Below are 21,224 nucleotides of genomic sequence, written 5' to 3'. Positions count from 1 at the left end.
AAGTTTTTTTTTTCCAGTGAGCACAGCTTATTCATTTAATAGGTACCAAATAAATGTTTAGTCATTAAAATTGGGAAGACATGGGTAAAGTTCAAATTGAAAAGTGAAACAAGATCTTTAATTTTATTTGATAAATGGTTTGCCACTTCTGTACAGCAAAATGATTTTGTGGTAATTATCTGTGTAATTACATGAGGGTGCTGCTTTTTTGGGCCTTTGTCAACAGTTTGGTGCACTATGAGAGATAGGAACCCCTTTAAGAATCTGCTTTACAAAGGCATAAATTACCAACTGGAATTCTAATACTTTGAAAAAACAAGTAAATATTCCAAAGCACCTAATTTAGTTTTAGTTAGTAGAAACTAACTTATTAACATAACAAATCAGAATGTGATATTTAAAATACCTCAATGTTTAATATTTTAACATGCCAGCAAATTCAAAAAAAATAAAACTACCATCCATTGACACTTGATACTTCCACATATGGGGAAACTGTCACAGAGATGTAAATTGTTTCCAGAAGGTTCCATAATTCAAAATGGCAGCATCAGGAAGAGAATCAATCCAGTATGGAGTATATCATATACACTTGTTTCTTTATGTCATGAATGTGTTAATAATGGAAAAAGATTAAAAATATACATATAACTTGTGTGTATTTACTATTTCTTTTTAATAAAGAACACATGAAAATGGAAAAAATACAGCAATTCCCTCTTTTAAGTGTGAATGACTTCTTCACAGGCTATTGAGCCTTGACTGAATTTAAGTTATAAAAATCTTTGGTCCTGTTAAGTTTTTTACCAGATCCTCGATGTGGATCTTTGTCACCTTTTCCTTAACTGCTTGTTCTGTACATTTCCTCTTGTTAACCCTGTTATTACTAGACTAAGAAAATGTGTTTTCAAGACACAAGTTCTTAAAAAACAAATGAAAGAAAGCTACTTTAATTCTCAATGCCTTCATTTTGGGTTTACTTTATATAATCTTTGTTTCAGATTATTTTTATTTTTAAATGGATATTTGTGTGTGTGTGTAACAGCAATTGATATATCTCAGGAGCAGATCAAAATCCCTGTTCTGCTCCAGTTTCAACCTTACTGCTATTGTAGCCTCATGAATACTTTTGTTTTTCCTTCAGAAACATTATAATTTTATTACATATTGAAATTTTTATGATGTTTCACTTGAAATATATTAAAGTTTTCTCCTTCATGGCTTTTACACCACTCAAACAGCAGAAATAGAATCACTTGTACACATTCTATAAATTCTTTCATTTGTTTTCTGCTAATGTAGTCAGTCTCAGGTATTTCCTGCCTAAATCAATAATAAAACCTAAATAAATACTGGCTAAAAACACCTTTAGAGCCCTTTTCCAATTGTGGTCATGAAGGAATTCATTTCTAACACAAGGATGAGGAATGATGAAATTGTTCTCGTGGGAGGTGTTGAATAGAAAGAATTGACGGTGTTGTTATAAGTTTAAGGAGTTCTTTGCTTATGGCTGAATGGTTACTGAAAAGCTTGTGTTGTGGAATATAGGAATTCCCAAAGATTAATTATGATGGACATATAACTGATGATATATAAAGAAGTGATTCTCATAGGACACACCTTCCTGGGATTCATTTTTTTAAAGAATAAAAGTTATTTATTTTCAGATTAACATTGGTGTCTAATAGAATATGCAAATAGAATGGATTCCAGATGACTTTTTCCAATCTTCATAATATATTTTTCTTAATTAAGCAGAGCTTGGAATTGCTATTTCCCTATTTTATGTAGTTTAATTAACTTGGTTTAATGAACATAGTTGCTTGTGGATTTATTTGCCAATGCTATTCCAGTAAATCACTTTGTAAAATTTAACATAAGAATTTCACAGGGGCCTAAAACAAAATGTGAGGCAGTTTACATTGATTTTTTTTTTTTTAACTCTAGAGGAGTTGAACTCAGTGACTTGGTCATTCAGTGTTTCAGGCATATGCCTGGGAATTTGTCACTAGATTTTATTTTGTGCTATTGAATTTCACTTAAGTATTGAAATGATCATTCGTTTAACTCTACTGTGCTATTTACAACAATGGATCAAGTACATTTTTGTTATAATTACTTTAAATACATGTTATGCTTGTATAATTAGTAAATTAAAGTAATATAAATAACATAAATAAGCTAAAACTGACCTTGCTTAGACTATTTAAAAGAGTTTCATTTCTTGTAGGAAAATAATTTCTTGTGTAACCAACATGGTACATATGCTCAATCTGGAGTTAGGATATAAAGTATAAGTGCTAGTCTACAAATGAAAATATCTCTCAACCTGTCCAACTGATTTCATGTCTTGGATCTTCAATTAAATATTATCCATAAACAAAGCAGGATGCCCTTGATGGCATCTAAGTGGCTTCTTTTTCTAAAAATATTTCCTATCCATCAGCATGTCATAAAGTCAGTTTACTTTTATATGTTCCGCAGTGCATGTTTGTAAAATATAAATGTAGTAGAGCAGTTTACATTGTAACAGGCGTGTTAAATATGAATTGGGTGGAATGGCATTTCTATTTAAAGTCATTTTGAGATCACCTTTAATCTTTATCACAAGACTAATAACTTATTTTTTATTTTTTTTGGTATCCCTCTTATTCTTCTGTTTTAACTGTCTGGTTTTATAGGTTACGGCCTTCCCTTTTGCATTTCAGTCCTCTTTTTTTCTATTTCTTTATTTAATTATTTAATCATAATTGAAAACTTAACCTCCTTTTTTTTTTTTTTTTTTTTTTTTTAGGGCAATGATGTTTATTTTTTTTCCCTTCCCCCCCACCCCTCCCACCCCTCTTTTCCCTCTATACAGTCCTTCTTTCCTTCATTCTTACCGCTCTCCTTATCCCTAACCCTAAACCTAACCCTAAACCTAATGCTAACCCCTCCCACCCCCCATTATATGTCCTCATCCGCTTATCAGCGAGATCATTCGTCCTTTAGTTTTTTGAGTTTGGCTTATCTCACTTAGCATGATATTCTGCAATTTCGTCCATTTGCCTACAAATGCCATAATTTTATCATTCTTCATTGCGGAGTAATATTCCATTGTATAAATATGCCACAGTTTCTTTATCCATTCATCAACTGAAGGGCATCTAGGTTGGTTCCACAATCTGGCTATGGTGAATTGAGCAGCAATGAACATTGATGTGGCTGTATCTCTGTAGTATGCTGATTTTAAGTCCTTTGGGTATAGGCCAAGGAGTGGGATAGCTGGGTCAAATGATGGTTCCATTCCAAGCTTTCTGAGGAATCTCCATACTGCTTTCCAGAGTGGCTGCACTAATTTGCAACCCCACAATGTATGAGTGTACCTTTTTCCCCCCATCCTCACCAACACCTATTGTTGCTTGTGTTCTTGATAATCGCCATTCTAATTGGGGTGAGATGAAAAGTTAGGGTAGTTTTGATTTGCATTTCTCTTATTAGTAGAGATGTTGAACATTTTTTCATATATCTGTTGATTGCTTGTACATCTTCTTCTGTGAAGTGTCTATTCATTTCCTTAGCCCATTTGTTGATTGGATTATTTATATTCTTGGTGTAGAGTTTTTTGAGTTCTTTATAGATTCTGGAAATTAGCGCTCTATCTGAGGTATGGTTGGCAAAGATATTCTCCCACTCCGTAGGCTCTCTCTTCACATTTCTGATAGTTTCCTTTGCTGAGAGAAAGCTTTTTAGTTTGAATCTATCCCAGTTGTTGATTCTTGCTTTTATTTCTTGTGCTATGGGAGTCCTGTTGAGGAAGTCTGGTCCTAAGCCGACATGTTGAAGCTCTGGACCTACTTTTTCTTCTATAAGATGCAGGGTCTCTGGTCTGATTCCGAGGTCCTTGATCCATTTTGAGTTGAGTTTTGTGTAGGGTGAGAGATAGGGGTTTAATTTCATTCTGTTGCATATGGTTTTCCAGTTTTCCCAGCACCATTTGTTGAAGAGGCTATCTTTCCTCCATTGCATATTTTTGGCCCCTTTGTCTAGTATGAGAAAATTGTATTTATTTGGGTTTGTGTCCATGTCCTCTATTCTGTACCATTGATCTACCTGTCTATTTTGGTACCAATACCATGCCGTTTTTGTTACTATTGCTTTGTAGTAGAGTTGAAGATCTGGTATTGCAATACCCCCTGCTTCGCTCTTGCTACTGAGGATTGCTTTAGCTATTCTAGGTTTTTTATTCTTCCAGATGAATTTCATAATTACTTGCTCTATTTCTGCAAGGTACATCATTGGGATTTTAATTGGAATTGCATTGAATCTGTATAGCACTTTAGGTAGTATAGCCATTTTGACAATATTAATTCTGCCTATCCAGGAACATGGGAGATCTTTCCATTTTCTAAGGTTTTCTTGAATTTCTTTCTTTAGTGTTCTGTAGTTCTCATTGTAGAGGTCTTTCACCTCTTTTGTGAGATTGATTCCCAAGTATTTTATTTTTTTTGAGGCTATTGTGAATGGGGTAGTTTTCCTAATTTCTCTTTCTGAAGATTCATCACTTATGTATAAAAATGCATTGGATTTATGAGCATTGATCTTGTAACCTGCTACTTTACTGAATTCACTTATGAGTTCTAAAAGTTTTCTGGTGGAATTTCCAGGTTCCTCTAAATATATAATCATGTCATCAGCGAACAGGGATAGTTTGAGTTCTTCTTTTCCTATTCGTATCCCTTTAATTTCTTTGGTTTGTCTGATTGCTCTGGCTAGAGTCTCAAGGACGATGTTGAATAGAAGCGGTGAAAGAGGGCATCCCTGCCTTGTTCCAGTTTTTAGGGGGAACGCTTTCAGTTTTTCACCATTTAGAATGATATTAGCCATGGGATTAGCGTAGATTGCCTTTATAATGTTAAGGAATGTTCCCACTACCCCAATTTTTTCTAGTGTTTTGAGCATGAAGGGATGCTGTATTTTATCGAATGCTTTTTCTGCATCTATTGAAATAATCATGTGATTCTTAACTTTAAGTCTGTTGATATGGTGAATGACATTTATTGATTTCCGAATGTTGAACCAACCTTGCATCCCTGGGATAAAACCCACTTGATCGTGGGTTAAATGGGAAGATGTCTCAAATTTTTTGGCAGAGTATAATTAGGAAGATTTTGGTCAAGAGCGCTCTCTCTCTCTCTCTCTCTCTCTCTCTCTCTCTCTCTCTCTCTCATTGGACCTCTTGTCCTAAAGCTTACTTGGAAAGGTAAGCTAGATGTTTCTATGACTTCTTTAATAATTGAATTCTAATATTATTTTGAATATTGAATTCCAAATATGAGCACAATTTATAACTATATTTTTTTGTATTACAACTTTTTAAAGTTTTACAGAGTGTCTGAGTGGTTGATCATGTTTATTTTGTGAAGTTTTTCTGTAGTAATACTTTATATTCTTAAAACTACAACAGAGAAAAGCCTTGTCCATGGATTGACTCATTAGTAGACAGGAGGTAAGAATATTACCAAACTTAAGTGTTGTTCCCTTAGGATAAAAAAATCTGTAGCCACCTAAAAATAGATTACTTTTGCAGTTTTCTGGAAAGCCTGAACAGATCTTTTATTGAAAGTATAGAAAGGTGATGGAATTGGCACCAAGAGCTTCTTGATCCAAACATGCTTAGGCTTGAATGCTATTTGCAACAAGTTTACATGTGAGACTTTGAAATGTATAGTGTGATTCAATTCTCCAGGCATAAGAGGTTGTATTTTATGGGATTCTCAAGCTTAGACTCACTCCACATAAATGCTGGAATACTTGATTCTCTGGTACCTCAAACCAGTTGTCAAGGTAGAATGTAGCAAGTTGTCAAGATAGTCTGGCATTAGTATTGGAGAACTGTTACTTGGGAATGACAGGACTGAATAAAATCACCTGCAAGTCTTGTCTGGGTAGTATTTCCACTACTATAATCTATTTAGCTAGAATTATGAAGAATTATTTTATAATGATGTGTTTATAATAACTAAATTCCCAGTTTGCTCAACCAAAGAGAATTCAATGATCTTGTGTTTCTTGTTTTTATCATTTGGAAGAACTGAAACATCCCCCTACACTTATAATTTTCTGAACCCTCCTGGCAAATGCTGCCTGATGATGTATATTATTAATGTAGCTCTGTCAGTCATAACACAATTATTGAATGCTTTAGAAAATGAATCACCATTCCTTTCTTTTTAAAACAAATAAATAATAATCCTCAAATAAATTCTTTTTAAAACAAATAAATAATAATCCTCAAATAAATTCTAAGAGTTGATTATCATAAATGCCCTTATCTTCCATTCAAAAATAAACCTTGTGCTCATTTCACTTTACCACATAATATTCATGAGTAATATGAATACTTACCATTTTTGAATAATAGAAACATATAATATTAGAGGAGAAAAGGATCTTAAAAATCATTTGGTAGAATAATCATCAGGGAACTCAAGTCCTTTCCTTGCCTAAATCTGAGACAGCTTTTTTATATTAGGAATTAGAAAATTTTTCCTGTTAAGAGCCAGGTAGTAAATATTTTAGCCTTTGTACACATTCTTTGTTGCAACCATCCAGCTCTGTTAGAGTGCCAAAGCAGCCGTACACAATACATGCTATCATTTGTTCTTGAAATTCCCACAAAAGCCTGTGTAAAGACTTGGCCCCAGACTTTGCCATTACTGGTAGTTGGTAGAAGCTTTAAAAGATGGGGTACAGTTGGAGGAAGTTAGGTCATTAGTGGTGTGCACTCCAAGGGAATATTGGGAAGAGCCCAATCCTATCTTTTGCCTCCTCATTGCCATGAAGATACTCAAGTTTCCTCCACCACTTTCTTGCATGATGTACTGCTTTGCCACAGTACCAGAAGCATTGGAATCAACCAGTCGTGGGCTAAAACCTCTTATTGCCATGAGCCTAATTACTTTATCATAGTGATGGAAAGTTGTCTTACACAGAAAAATGGTACAGAGAATTTGATTGTTGCTGTGACTACCTGGCAATGTGGTTCAGAAGTCTTCGAAATTTATTCATGGCAAGAATTGGAAAGTTTTGAAGGAGCAGTCTAGAGAAAGTTTGGAATGCTACAAGTGTAGCATGGGCAGTTCTGGTGAAGACATCTAAGATTAGAATATGGATACAAATCCAGAGAGTAAAGGTAGTGCTCATAGGTTTCAGATGGAATGGGACCCTTTTTTTGGGAATTGGACTCAAGACTGTACTTTTTATACCTTCATCAAGAAATCAAGGGCATTATGTGCATGCCCTGAGACTTTATGGGGAGCTGAGTTTAAAAGTGATGGACTACTTTTCTCTGGTAGAGGATATTTCAAGGCAGCACAGTATTTGGGCAGTGGCTTAAGTATTTTTGGCTGCTTTTATCCATTTTCAGTGAGAATGTAGAGCAAAAAGAGAACAGAAAGATGTGAAAAACTTAGTTTGGCCAGAAATGGAGCATGATTATGGTGTTGTACTGAAGGGTGTGGCTTTTAAAGAGATGAGCACAATCGAAGTGAAGCCAAGTACTTTGAGTTGTGACAATAGGAAAGATGCCTTGAAGTCATCTCAGGAATCATCAAGACCCCAAGCATTTCAGGCAATGTATATAAGTTGTCTGAAAGATTATCATTCCAGAAGAGTATCCCTGAGCACCCCATTCACACAGGACTGTCCAGGGAATTGTTTTCTCAGGATTCCTTTCCTTGTATTAAGCAGTCTAGGCATTCAGAAGCCACTGCAACTGTGAGTCAAGTGGGACCTTGTACAACTCAGTCCAGTGGCTGACCTTGGTATCTTTCAAAAGATGCAGGATTTGCAGATATCCAAAATGTAAGAATTATGGGGTTACAGAGGTTTCTACCAAGTTTTCAAAGAAAAGTATCAGGATTGCAGTCCCTGTAAGCAGCTTCCAAAAGGGTCATGGTTGTGTGATGTCAAAATTATAATGGAGACCTTAGGAAATTAATGGATGCCAGGAATATAATCTAGAATGCCTAATGCCTCATATTAAGGATAATAGGTATTGCTAATTCTACCTGAATTTTTAGGCCACTGATGTGTATAAATTTAAACTTTGAGTTTTGCTATCTGGATTTTTGTTATTCATACTTTTTAATATAGTTTAATTTTTAAAATTTTTATTTTGACTTTTAGAAAAATATTGCTTTCATTTTAAAATCATAATTGAATTTAGGAAGTGGCATTCATTTTTTAAAGGAGGTATCCTTTTAAATTTGTCCCAAAATGAATTCTAAATGGACTGTTACTATATTAAGCAAACAAAAAGTTGAACTAGTGAACACTAATTTAATCTTTTAGGTTATATGTGCAACATTTGCTATAAAAAATTATGGATAGTAATTGAATTTTTTGTTTCTGTGCTTTTTATCATGCAATAAACTGATGTTAGATATATATCATATTTTTTAATGTCTTATTATCTTGTTCAAGTAAGTATATTCACGTGCCTGAAATTGAGTAGTGTATGTCTTATCATAAATAAAAAATTAAAAAGTTACCTTCACAATTACAATAACTGCTAAGGTGATGATATATCCATAGAATAGATTTCTCTTTCATTTAGTGTTGCTCAACTTAAACTCTTATGCTATCATGAAATCATCTGCCAAACACATACTTCTTTCTTCTCTCTGGTCATTTAATTGAACTCCGTGAACATGTGCTATGATGATGTACTGCACTGTGCCATTTTATGTGTACAGACATGGACAGATTTGAATTTTTAAAAAAATTAGTGTGTTTTTCAATTGAAGCATTAGAGTTTCATCTCTAGAATTTGGTTTAACTATTGTCTGCATTTCTCTGTATAACTTAATATATGGTATGCAGTTATAGTAAGTTTTAATATTCTTTCTAATTGCACCATCCCTATTAGTTCTGGGTCAGAGTCAAGTGGTATACATATCTCTTTGCTGTGGGTCATAATTTTCTCCTTTTTTCTATGTCTGGAATTGTTTTGTCTGTGCATGTTTAAGGTGTGGTCATACATGAATTTTCAATTTTAATCCCATTAGAAAAATTGCAGCAAATTTTCAGTTTTTGTTTTGTTTTTCTACTTTATTGGTAAGTCTACTGGCCTGTATATCAGTTGTTTGAAATCAATCCATATTTCATTAACAATCTTAACAATTTGTACAATTTAAAAATCTCATCTGTTTTATTTTAAATAGTTTCGGTTGCTAGGTTTTGAAATTCTCTAAACTCCTTTGTTGCAGTGCATAATCCCTGTCATTAATTCCATTTAGTTGATTCCCTTTAGGTTTTTAGTTTTTTTTTTTCTTTTTGAATCTCAGATGTGGTTTTCATCAGCAGAAGTTAGAATTAGTCTTTCTTACAGATCTCTTTGTGTTTAGTTTTGTACTTTTTCATATATTTTTGTCTTTTCTATAGATTTTTTTAGGGCAACTGGAACACAGTTATAATTGCTTTAAGGTCTTTTTTTTTAATTCTAATACCTGTGTGAGTTTTTGATGATTGATTTTTCTCCTGCTAATAGTTCATATTTTCTGATTTTTTCCCTTGTTTGTTATTTATTTAATTGCTAACATTGTGAACTTTTCCTTGTTGAATAATTTCGTGTTATCAATATTTTGTTTTTAAATCTTTGTTCTAGGATCCAATTAATTGGAAACTATTTGATCCATTTAGGTATTTTATGATTTTTTTTCTTTTAAATTCATGTTCTCTTTTATTTCTTGTTGGTTATTTCTTTTTTATTATTTAACTTTTAATTTTTTACAAACTGCATTTTGATTCATTGTACACAAATGGGGTACATCATTTTGTTTCTATGGTTGTACACAATGTAGATTGATACCATTCATGTAATCATATGGGGGGGTTGGGAATGAGAGAAAAATGGTATTTTATGATTTTTAGGATGGACTAATAAGTATATTCAGTATAAGACCATTTATTAAATTTGGTGTCTTTTATCAGTCTGACTTGAACAGATATGGAAACTGTTCATCTCATTCAATTTTCACCCATACTTTCAGAAAATGTATTTTACAATTTAATAAAAAGTTCAGTTACTTTTAGTTTAGATTCCAACTTTGCATATTCTAGATACAAATTTTTTACAGCAGGAATTTGAATAGTAACATTTAGGCAGCAATGAAAATTTTTGTGTAATACAGACACATGAGTTGATAAACTTAAGATTTATGACAAGTAATGATATTATATAAACTTTTGTTTTAGATAAGTACTGTCCAGTAGCCCTTTTGCAATGATGAAATGTTCTGGAGAGGCAGAACAAGATTGCACAGTAAGACTCTTAGAGTTATCTTTCCATAGAAATATCACTTTGTACAACTATCTAGTCAGAAGTATACCTTCATGAAAATTAAGAAAACCAGTGTGAGAGATCACAAGACCTGGTTGTAGCACAGTAGTAAGAAAAGATATATTGAAGCCAGTAGGGAATGACAGTTTTATATTACCCTTATCACCCTTCCTGCAAGCCCAGGCAGCACAGTACAGAGAAATATCCTCTACTTGGTGGAAAGAAAAGGAATGAAGCATAGAACTTTGCCTTGCATCTCCAGCCTGTTCCACTGCTGGGCCAACAACAGTTGCATAAGCTCCTGAGGACCCTCGCAGCAGGCAAACTTCAGCACCCCTGACAACTACATTGGTTCTAGTGCTATGCCTACCACAGAACATTCTGAAAGACAGATTGTGAGGACTGGAATCTAAGGAAGTACCTACTTTCTTAAATATACAGACATAGATGCAGAACTATGAAGATCAAGAACAACTTGGAATACATATCATCGCTAAATGGTCAAAATAAAGTGCCAGGGATGTAACCTAAAGAAATGGAGATGTATGAATTACCTGATAAGAACTCAAAATAATGGTTTGAAAGAAGTTTAGTGAACTTAAAGAAAATTAGAGAAATAATTCAAAGGAATAAAGATCGATTAATGGGATTTATGGGGCGGCATCAGAAAACGTTTAAAAAGGAGAAAAAGATAAAGGGTGTATTAGCCAACTTTTTATTGCTGGGATGACAATACCTGACAAGGACAACTTAAAGGAGGAAAAGATTTTTTGCTCATGATTTCTGAGGTCTCAACCTCATGGTTCACTGACTTCATTGCAGAAACATCATGGCAGAAGGGCATAGCTGAAAAAAACTTCTCAGTTAATGGCAACTGACAAGTAGGTGATTTGGGGGCAAGGAAAAGATAAGCACTTCCAGGGCATGCCCTAAGTGACCTACTTCCTCCAGTGAGGTCTGTCCTTCCAGTAGTCCATTCAGCTATCAATGGATTTGTCCACTGAGTAGTTTGGAGCTCAGTCTCTACCTAAAAACCCCATCTTGGGACCCTGTTGCACTGGGAACCATACTCTTAACACGTAAGCTTTTTCAGGATCATGCCAGATCTAAATCATAACAAAGGGGTATACAGTTTATTTAAGGACATAATAGCAGAAAACTTCCTACATATAAAGAAAGAAAAATATCCAGGTAGAGGAAGATTTTTAAAAAACCCTCTAGTCATATTCAATCCAAAAATGACTATCCTCAAATCCTCAAGAGCATTATAATTAAACTGTCAAAAATTAAAGACAGAGGATCCTGGAAACTGCACAAAAAAAAAAAAGAAAGAAAGAAAAGCAAATGGCATTAAGGGAATTGCAATACAAGACACAGAACCTTTGAGTAGAAACCTTGAGGCCAGGAAGCAATAGGTTGATATATTCAAAGTGATGAGCAGGGGAGGAACGCCAGGAAGCAATAGGTTGATATATTCAAAGTGATGAGCAGGGGAGGAACCCTGCTAGCCAGGAATACCATACGCAGCAAAATTGTCCTTCATAAATAAACACTTCCTGGGCAAGCAAAAGCTGAGTTCATCACCACTAGGCCTTGTCTTCAAGAGGTAGAAAAGGGAATTCCTTAAACGGAAAGAATGCTAATGAACAAGAACAAAAATAATCTGAAAGTATAAAACTTATTTGTGGAAGTATATAAATTTAGAATACTCTTCAAATCTAAGGGTGGTGTGTAAATCACTTATCTTTGGAAAGAATGTTGAAGGTTGACACCCTATAATAAGGGATATGTAATATAAAAGGATGTGAATTGTGACATCAAAAATTCAAGTGGGGTTAAAAGCATAGACTTTTAATTTTTTGTGATCAAAGTTAAATTGTCAGCAGTTTAAGATAATCTGTTAAAAGATGATTTGTGTTAGCCTCATGGTAGCCACACAGCCAAAACTTACCGTAGATGCACAAAAAATAAAAAACAAGTAATCAAAATATGCTATTAGAGAAAATCACTTAGTCACAAAGTAAGGCAGCAAGAAAGGAAGGACTTGTAACTAGAAAATAATAAAATGGCAGTAGTAAATCCTTTTTTATCTTGAATGAAAATAGATGATTGAATTCTTCCATCAGAAGATACCAGAGTGTGGAAAAGGTGTAGGATAGGGGGAGATGGATATAGGATGATTAACAGGTATATGGGTGAAGTTGGACAGGAAGAATAAATTCTAATCTATAGAAGAGGATAACTGGTGATCACTAAATGAATATTTTAAAATAGGTAGTGAAGATTTTGAATTTTCCTAACTCAAAGTAATGATGAGTGGGGTGAAACATATGCTCTGTTAAAAATTACTCTGAGAACAGAGTAATGAAAGGGTAGTAAAATTACTCTGTTCTGATTATTATACATGTGTTCATGTGTGAAAATGTCTGTATCCCATAAAAATGTGTGATTACTATGTCAATAAAAAATAAAAGTACATAGAAAATGTGCTCTTTAGGGAATACCCTAATCCAATATGTATGCCCTTAGAAGAAGTTTGGATACAGACATCCACAGTAAAGATATAGCAAAAGCAGATATCTGTAAGGACATAAAGAGACCTTGGGGGAAACCAAACCTGTGGACACCTTGATCTTGAACTTCTATCCCCCCTGAACTAGGAGAAAATATCTGTTTAGTAGAAAAAGGAAGACAAGATCTTTAAATTTTTCAGAAAGTCAAACTGAGTCAGTTGTCTCATAGAAATTAGAAGAGTGTCTGTTTGTGTAAAATGAAACAATTTTGAGACCTATTTAAAAATTTGTACAGAAGTACTTTGAAAACTTACATTTTAGAATGATTTTTCTTAAATACTGATCTACAAACTATATCAAATTAATGATCAGAATAACAAAAGGTAGAAAATTGATTAGTTTGTCTATTATAAATCCAAAATAACTATTGAGTAATTCAAATATTGTTGTAAATTATCTGACCATCAGAGTTTTGGATTTCCTGTTGAGGAGTTGGCATCATACCCTTTCATTAAGTGCTTAGATTTGGAATGTGTTTTAATTTAACTTTTGAATTATTATTATTTCCCTTAATCTCTGTTTCTCCTCTTATTGACAACAAAGGTGTATGTCTTTAATCTCTTCGTTGTTCATCATGATGATGTCAATCGTAGAATTTGAATAATGTCAGTTTTATTCATAGGGCTTACTGAGTTTTACTTCTGATATGTACCAACAGAATTTGTCGATTTACATTTTTCTTTCCCTGCTCAATTTGTTCCTGGTTAAATGGGATATCTGAATTGACCAACATTTTTATATTGAGGGGAGTCTTTCAGAAGGGGACATAGTAGGAAGGTGAAAAGGACTTGGGTTTTTGATGACAAAACTGAACCAATTTTGGGGAGTCTCCCTAGTCAGGATCTTTCTGATTTTTTAAATAAATTTTCTTTATTGTTCAAGGTATCTGTGGTAGGGCTTTCTTCTACTTGTAGCTGAGTCCATCCTAAGTAATTAGCTAACAATTAAATTTCCTTTCATCTGAATACTTGGTTTGTCCACTTTGTCTTTTCTTACTTTTTCTTTATTTTGCATAATTTTCCTATGTAAATGTTTCTTCTGAAAGGGTATATGTGAGCTACATGTTCTAAGTCATTGTATGTATGCATTATATATGTATACATATATATACACACATGAATATATAAAAAATATGAATATCCAATAAAAATGAATGAAAAAAAAGCCCATGTTCTATACCATCTATGAGAGAGTCACTTTGTGTATAAAGATAGACTGAAAAATGAAGGGATAGAAAAAGATATTCCATGCAAATGGAAACTGAAAGAGCAGGAGGAGCTATACTTATTTTTAGATAAAACAGACTTTAACTGAAAAAATAAGAAGAGACAAAAGATGCATTATATACTAATGATTTAGTAGGATGATGTAATATTTGTAAATATATATGTAACCAACATTAGAACCCTAAATATAGAAAGTAAATAGATCTCAATGGAGAGATACATTGTAGTATGGTAATAAGGGACTGCAACATATCACTTTTAACAATGAACTGATCACTTAGACAAAATCTGCAAAGAAGCACCAGTTTTAAACTTTTCCATCACAAATGAATATAACAACCATACACAGAACATTTCAACATCTGCAGCATTCACATTCTTAACTACACATGTGACATCTTCCAGGATAGATTGGTTCACATAAGTTCTAAAATTTTTAAAGATTGAAATCATTGATTTCTGAGATTAAACAACTGTTACTGAGATTATTAAATAATAATTGCTATATCTAAGAGAGGGCATAGAATGCATTTATATTTTAGTATGGCTTATATACAGTCTATACCTGTATTTTAGCATCTTGGTCATGTCCTTAAACACCTTCCCACCTCCCCCTGTAATCCAGGTAGCTTCTCTTTCAAAAAGCTCTTTGAAAATTATTTTTCCTTTTAAACACGTTAATTACATATACATTAAAAATCATCAGTAGATGTAGGTACCCATATCAGGATTGATTCTTATAAATTCAAGGTATTAAATTCAAGTGCACTTTTGCAGTGGTTGGCCTAAATCACAAGGCCTCTTTGTGAAGTGAACTCCAAATACATTATTCCAAAAAATCATGCAATGCTGATATAGGTGAGTTTCAGGCAACTTTAATATCAGTTGTTGCTTAAGCAATAAATTTTAAGTAAAATGAAATTTTTGACAAGTCAGTAAAATGTACAGTCCTGAATTAAGATGGTTCGGCTTGAGAATTTTTGAGTTCACAATTGTGTGAAAGTGATAACTTTAGTGGACTGTGGAAAGCTGTTCATGTTTAGCAGAATCAGGCTTGAGTGAGTCATGGGATACTGAGGTCTGACCCCTAGGAACTGGCAGCGAAGAGAGACTGTTTCAGACAGCCGGGGAGTAGGTGGCCCTGTACAGAGTTGGCTTATCATCTGAGGAAATGCTAATTCTCTAAGCAAATGGCTTCCCTAACTCCACCCCATCCTGTTCCTCACAGAAGAAACCCCTCCTGGTCTGAGCCACTTTTACCTATGTGACTATAAAGGTGGAGGTGGGCTTCTTCATCTTGTTGGAGGCCAGATCTGGCATGGCCCGATCCATCACACCCACTTCCATTTGAAAAGATATTGACTCTTGTGCTTATTGATTAGATAAGTTTATTAGTAATTTATAGCCAGCACCATCCTCTGACAGAAATCCCTTCCCTCATCCACACTGAACATGTCTGAACGCCCCTACAGTGGACACCATCCTTTAGTTTTTGAAATTACCCTTTCCTGGCTAGTGATACACATATGAGAGTCTATTGCAATGTTGGATGGTAGCAAACTGCAGCTGCTACTCAACCATGCAGTCACAGGGTAAGCAGACAATATTCTAAGTTGTTTAGCGCTGCTAAGGTATGATGTTTGGTAGCTTTGGTTTGTTAAGTGCATTTTCAACTTAGATATTTTCAACTTACCTGTGTTCTGTAAGAATATGTAACACTATGGGCAGTATAGGAGTGTTTTCATAAAGATGGTAAACTAAAAAGTTTTGAAGACTGATTTTTTTGTAATTTCTCACTTTGGTGACTTATTTTCTCCGATAGTTTTCTCAAAGAAAAAATTAATATTTGGTAAATATCCAAACAAATCAATGCTTCATATTAATTATCGAGATTACTTTACTTTTGATTCTAAGATTTGTTATAGATGGTGAAGATGTTAAGATAATTATACAACAATAATTGCACATCAATGACAAAGTTTTACTAGGAGAACCTACCTTGTGAAGAAACAAAAATAGAGAACTTTCATTTTATTACTGACTTAGGGCCTTGCTGAGATCCTGAGGCTGGCCTTGAGCTTGAGATCCTCCTGCCTCAGACCCCTGAGTTGCTGGGATTACAGGCATGTGCCACCACACCTGGCTTTATTTTATGATTTTTAAAATAGTGTTTTTAAAGTAATATTTTTCTCTTGACTAAAGTGTCAAGTTGTGGTTTTGTTTTTCTAATCTTTCAGGTAAGTGTCTCTGAAGGAAAATGTGTACTGAAATGTAATATTTCTATCGATATTATAATACATTTACTTTTTAATTCTTTAAATCAAAAGAATTTAAGTCTTTTGTGGTCAAGGTTTTGTTTTTGAGGTGCTGGGAATCCAACCCAGGGCTTTACAAATGTTTAGGAAAGCACTAGATACTGAGCTACATGCACAGACCAGCTTGCATGGTTAATGTTTTAAGGTGAACTGCTATTTTCCTTATTTACTATCTTTTGCTAAAAGCCATTTTTCTCTCAACCTACTAGTATTGATGATACTTTATTTTGTGAAGTTTTATAAATGAGTTGTTAAAAACATTTGCTCTTAGTTTCTATGATAGCTTCTAACTTAATTAGTTTCTATTCATTAAAATTATGAGTTGACTTTCATAATGACATTGATTTAAACTTGTTCTTTAGTGAAGTGGTTCCCTATTATGTGCTTGTTCTTTTTACTCTTTAAAAGTACAGTTCATTAAATTAAAGTAATTTTCATTAATAGAATCCATACAATTCATAAATAGTTGAAGCTGGATGAAAGTTTTTCTAAAAGTTTTTCCAATCCTTTAGATAAACTATTCTTTTGATCTGGTTGCTAATTGGCCAATTTCATCAGTTATTAGATTTCGCTCATACTTCTTTTGAAAAGCCATGTTTTGAACATGCTGAACTTAATTCACCCAATTTGCTTTTCTATACACATATGTAGATGATTTTGCAGTACCTAGTTTGTGGATTCAAAGAATCTCCCTGGTCTATCTACTGATTGTTCCTAAGTCATTTATTTGATAATTAATAGAACTTTCATTTTGATCGTCTATCCTTCCTCTCTGGTGGGCATTAATCAATGCATTATTTGGGTATGTACGTAAGCTTCAAAAATTGACTTTCTTCTTAGTCAAATAAACAGAATCTATTTCCTCTTAAAACCACAAATCCTTCCTTTCTTCTCTGGCCTTCCTGTGAACAGGGACTCTGGAATAAGAAGTGTTAAATATGGAGTTGTAAGGAATATTGTGCTCAGTGTTTGATTATAGCCTTTTAATTAACCTGTCTGCCGATACAAATAAAAATCACATTTTAAAATGTAAAAAATTAATTGGAATTCATCTGGGATCAGGAATATATTAAATGGTTGCTAGACAAATCTAAAGCATGTGTAGAACCGAATGTAAAGACACAGGAGGTAGAGGAGCCTTTTCCAAATCCTGAGCCAGAAACCTCACCCACCCAAAGAGCCATGAAGCTAACCATATGGGAATGTTTGAGAGCAGCTTGCCCATTTGAGTAAATTTATTTTTCAGTAAATTTGTACCTCTTATTCAAATGAAATCAGAGATTCATTTTTGAAGGGTATCCTTGTCTTTTATGAACATGCATGAGAAAGAACAGCTAGAAAGGTCATGCTAAGTGGGAGATACCATTTTACTGTGATGTCCATGTGAATTACCAAACTGCAAAAAGTGACTAAAAAATATATCTCTTTAATGTAAATGTAAGCCCATCTGTAGAACTCAACACAGAGGAGATGTTCTGCTCCATCTCAGTGGATGTGAACCTGTCTAGGCTGTATGTTTGTTTTGTTAGGGCAAAAACACATTTCTCCTCATTTACCACGGTCATTTTGCAGCTCTCTGATGTGGTTGCATAAACCTTCCTGGTTTTTAAAAATTAAAATTGATTTTGTGCCAACTGATTTTTTTTCCCCTGAAACTCCTAAGTGGTTGATGTATTTTAGAGGTTGAACTTTAGTAGCACTATGTCATGTATTATGTGTTTAAGATTTACAGTGTCAGGAAGAATACCTACTGGAAATTGCTTTTGGTTTCACATGATGTCATCAGGGCTTTGCAGCTGGGGTGAAAGAGAATTTGGAGATGCATTCTACTTCTTCACATTTGAATTTTGTTTGCCTGATTGATGATACATTTCCTGAGGTCAGATCTGTACCCATATTTTGTTTAAAGTTAGTTGTATCAACTAGCACAGTGCAGAGCCTGTACAAATATTCACAGTTGGGACTGTAATGGTCTTCTGTTTCCTCAGTTTTCTATAGTTTAAGTAGTTGGTTCGATGGGACAACATGGATAATGTGGTTAGATGTGTAAACAGCTTGCCTAGAACTCAGTTTTGTATACTTTTCTTCCATCTGTGGAGAACAGCACTGGTCTACTGATATCTTCAAGTGACATGAACTTTTTTCAAGGAACTAGGGTATGCTATTTCTTAACAGATCTATAGTTGAAGTGAAAACTTCCCATTCCCTCTTCAGACATTTCATAAGTGTGAAGGAACTCCAGAAACTATTATGTTCCTCATTTTAACTTAGATGTTTCTGCTTTGGCATGGGTTTCTGTGTGAAAAATTAACTTCTATGTGACTGGTAAATGTGGGCGTTTGATCCATGTGGGGTGGATGTCAGTTCACAGGCAAATTTTCTAGATAAGAGGAGTCAGAAAAATAGTAATAGCATTGATTATAACCTTCAAATGAAATGGCAAAACTCCTCAATTTGACTGACTCATTAGAAAGCAGAAGCCTTTACTCCTGCAGGGAAATTTCAATGCTGTACCTGTTCTAGGTAATGACCTCTCAGAGAGATGCCTTAGCTCCTGGGGGTAGGTATACTTCCTCCGTGCCAACCTCCAAGACAGCTTCACTGTGCAGAGCTTGGATTCCAGTGGTATTATTCAATTAATATTACCAGCATTTTCATTCTTTTGTGTGCATTTTAAATATCTTTGGAGGCTATAATTACAAATTAAAAGTTTTGTGTATTCTAGTCCTTGAGGTATTTTCCTACAAATTCTTTCCCCCTACTTTGAGACATTTCAGAACTCAAAATTTGTTGCAAAAACTTGTACTAAACAAGAAATGTTTACCTACATATCTATGTGGGCTAACAGTAAGGTTGACCAGGCTGTACACTGCAAAACTCCAGGGCACTCCATTCGTATAGACTATAAAGAACATGGTGACTAGTTGCATTTCCTGGCATTTAAATAATACAAGCAGCTTTTCAGTTTTAAAGTTAAATAGTTCTTTGAGGCTTTTAACAAATAGCCGGATATTCTTTAATCCAGCTTGTTCTATGTCATGATATGTAGTCATCTGACACTATTGGCTAAAGAGAGCAATTTAAACCCTTAGTCAGTATGATGACTTTGGGTTCTTAGCAAGACTACAGTTTCTGAATTGTCTTGTTTGTTAAATTAGCCTGCTTTTGTTTACAAGCCCATCTACAGTAATTTTGATTCTGTCAAATACTTCAAATTGATAACAAGCAGCCTTTGTGGTACTCACTTATTCAACTATTTAAAAGAATATAGGGGAGGAAAAAATAAGGGGTACAGGTAGGTATTTCTCTTCATCTCACCTCCTCAGTGTTGGAGCTGCATCCCATTTTTTGGCAGCTCAAGGCTGAGGGGGAGGAGATCTCAGAAGGTGGTGTGTGAGCCACCCTATTAGAAGCCGTTAGCTACCAAGAGGAACCAGCATCTCCTGCGATAGTTTATCGGTACTGAAGGTCTAGGTCGCAAACACCTGTTTATAAGCTAAACTACGTCTATAGTGGGTCAGGTGTTTAGAGTTCATTCACAGTTCTTCCAGTCTGGTGGTGGCTCACCGGACAGGAGTTATTTTCACCATAAACAATGTTGCCTGGTAAAACAGTTGAAATTCTACCTTTATGAGTTTGTAGGGAAACAGAGCTAGGAGGTGATCCCACTGGTCTCATTGTCTAGTCTTTTGCTGTTGAGAAGACAGAAAAACCTTGTGTTTATAATTTTCCAAAAAAAAATTTGCTTTTCTTTTGGTTATGGATTGAGCATTTTATAGCTTTTATGTATTCTATATTTATCTTACTTGACATAGTAGTTGTATCTGCCATTTTTAGATTTCAGGAGGAAGTAGCTATATGTGTATGTTTTAAATTAACTTTATTTAATGAAAAGTTCCAAGAAACAGTTATTGAATATCTACTAAATTCATAGGTATCATTCATCATCATCATAATTCTTTTTAAAAATGAATATTATAGGGGCTGGCAGTGCAGGTTAGTGGTGGAGGACATGCTTAGTTGGCATGGGGCTCTAGGCCCAATCCCTAGCACACACACAGGAATTCATAGAAGTACTTTTCTGTGGAAAAGCAAATGTAGCATTATGGGGAAAACTCATTCCATGTTAAAGAAAGGACATAACGTGTTTTCTATGGAGTGTGTTTTGCATGTGGAGAGTAGGGAGGAAGGAAAAGTGTGAGTGGGATATATTCTGACATACTTCTAGTCAGTCAATGCATGTGATTGGACACCCTGGAGTTCTTGAGAGATTCTCTTAATTTGTTATTGCAAAAGGATGGACATATTTAATAATGTTGATTCCACAAGTTATTTCTTATAAGTTGATTATGATTCAGATTCCTTATCTTTCATAAGAGACAATCTTGATGACTTAAAGAATTGAAGAAGTATCTTCTGAGATTCCCTAGAATTAACATAAAAAATAATGCTACAAGACACAATGATCATTTGAATATTTTTTAAGGAGAACACTTTTAATGCTGCTTAAAAATCATTTGATATAAAAACCTCTTGGGTTTACTATGGAAAATGGATAAGTATGTGTTCAAGATGCCCATTATTAATTACTTTTCCTAGAAAATCTTTATTTACATAATTATTTCCCTTGAATTTAATTTATATTGCTAATTTCTTAATATGCATACTAAGAAATATGTAGTCTATTTATAAATTATGTATTGTTTGAATTATTAAAATCACATACACTTTACAGATATAAGTTGAAATAGCATGCTAGCTTCTTGTTTTTCAATATTATTTTTCA

At 34.1% G+C, this 21,224-nt stretch overlaps 1 protein-coding gene across 2 annotated transcripts in view; it reads left to right on the top strand.

Annotated features, from left to right (window-relative positions):
- The window catches only part of Crppa (CDP-L-ribitol pyrophosphorylase A), a 322,232-nt gene that overhangs the window by 169,910 nt on the left and 131,098 nt on the right, over positions 1-21,224 (top strand). The window lies entirely within an intron of this gene.

The sequence above is a fragment of the Sciurus carolinensis genome, chromosome 8, assembly GCF_902686445.1.
Source record: "Sciurus carolinensis chromosome 8, mSciCar1.2, whole genome shotgun sequence".
Lineage (NCBI taxonomy): Eukaryota > Metazoa > Chordata > Mammalia > Rodentia > Sciuridae > Sciurus > Sciurus carolinensis.
Note: the sequence above shows the minus strand (reverse complement) of the source record. Positions and strands in the feature narration are given on the sequence as shown.